Raw genomic sequence first — 2,089 nt, forward strand, 5'->3', positions numbered from 1 at the left:
GTTGAAGTCAAAGGGGGCGACAAAGGAGCACTGAATGACTTTGTAGAGAGCTTACCAATCACTTGGAAGACTGCCATGTCCTTGAAGGACATTGTTGTGTGCAGATGGATAGTCGCATAACACGAGTCTGTTATTTTCCCTGCACCCATGGAGGTGTGTGCTCCGATTAGTTGCTGTGCTATTATTGAACGTCTTCTCTGTGAATGGCAAACCATTTGAACTCGTTCGCAGTTTGCACTGATTCTACTGCCGAGATCAATATCGTGTCGCTTCTAGGAAGACGAAATGCAGCTTTTCAACTGTTCTATCAGGTGGCAGAATGAATGCACATTACAGCTAATTAGCCAATCAAATTTTGCTACTTGTTTGAGCGTCTTAAAATTATCGTGATAAGGTCATACCCATGATTCCAACAGGGTATTTGAGCGACAGTGAAAAAGTGGCCTCATTGAGTAAGAAAAAGTGCAGGCAGCATAGTATGGACTATTTGTGATATAGCTTTATTCAATCTCCATCTAATAAGCAGTTACCACTGTGCTTGCTCTGTGAACAATGTGTTTCCTTTGAGGCCATGAAGCCTTCCCATCTTTTTAAACATTTGGAAAAGAAATAGAGTGACAGAAAGGACAAAGATTTGGCATATTTTCAAACATTAAAGAATAAATTCAATCAGTGACCAATGGTTTCCACTGCTTTTTCAAAGATGGGAGCCACAAATGTGGATGGCCTTGTGGCATCATAGAACATAATGAAGCTAATTGCAAAATGGGTGAACCTTTGGTGCTTCCAGCTATTGCCGAAGTATTATCAACCGTGCTATATCAGGAACCATCAATGACTATCAAGCGTATTCCTCTTAGCAACGATTCCGTGAGAAGGCACAACGATGAAATGGCCTCAAATGTTGAGGATAAATTATGTTCGCGTTTGATATTGAAAGAAATTGCCTTACAAATTGATGAAAGTACTATATGCGGAAATCAAGGTTTACTTTTGGGGTATGTACGTTTCATCGACAAAAATGAAATACGAGAAGAATTACTTTTTGCTCTGGATCGACCGACAGATACTAAAGGTAAGACTATCTTCGACTGCATCGAGGATTGTTTTGATAAAAAGTCTGTTCCCCTCAAAAACATTGTTGCTTATGCTACAGATGGCACGCGTGCTATGACTGGCCAACATCGGGGATTATTAAAGACAGAAGTGTTTTCACAGTACACTGCATTATCTATTGGTAGCATCTGGCTGCAAAGAAACTTAGTGAAGCCCTCAACCATTCTCTACAAGTGGTGATAGATGTGGTAAATTATAGAAAGAGACATGCTCTAAATGAACGACTTCTCCACCAACTCTGTAAAGATAATGAAGATGAATTTCTGCAATTGCTGCTACACACAGAAGTGAGATGGCTCTCGAAAGGAAAATGCCTCAATCATTTCCATGAACTGTTCGATTCTATCATCGAATTCCTACACAGAAATAATGAAAATCTTTGTATGAAAGCCGAAACCGTAAAACACGGTTATATCTCGCGAATATATTCGATAAGTGCAATTCGCTGATCATGCAGATACAAGGAGATAATGTGAGTTTCATAAAAGCAAGGAATGCTGTTGCATCTTTTATTGCGAAACTTGATCTCTTTCATCTGAATATCAGTCGTCGTGAGTTTTACCAGTTCCCGAGTTTAAACAATATCACAGAGGATGTTACTGATGATCAATTACTTATCTACTCAGCTCACGTTTGTGCACTGCAGGATGATATGAAAATACGATTTGCTGACCTTATCGAGATGGAGATCCCTACATGGCTGACTGACTGACCCCTTTATCTCATGTGCAGAAGAAATGGACATTCGCCTATAGGAAAAAAAGATATAGCTCCAAAATGACACTGTAATGAGAATTCGGTTTTCGCAAGTGGGTGAGCCACTTTTTTGGATTCAAGATGCCACCCGATGTCGTTTCCCGCTATTAAGCGAAGAGGCGAAGTGGTTTGCACTACCATTTCCTACCCCTTATTTGGTGGAGAAAGGGTTCAGTGCCATCACCAGAATACAAGATAAGACCCGCAATCGCATAGG

General features: G+C 40.4%; 1 pseudogene; it reads left to right on the top strand.

Annotated features, from left to right (window-relative positions):
* The first annotated feature begins 403 nt into the window (after positions 1-403).
* Positions 404-1,296, top strand: LOC140480287 (zinc finger MYM-type protein 6-like; annotated as a pseudogene).
* Positions 1,297-2,089: the final 793 nt, after the last annotated feature.

The sequence above is a fragment of the Chiloscyllium punctatum genome, chromosome 8, assembly GCF_047496795.1.
Source record: "Chiloscyllium punctatum isolate Juve2018m chromosome 8, sChiPun1.3, whole genome shotgun sequence".
Taxonomy (NCBI): domain Eukaryota; kingdom Metazoa; phylum Chordata; class Chondrichthyes; order Orectolobiformes; family Hemiscylliidae; genus Chiloscyllium; species Chiloscyllium punctatum.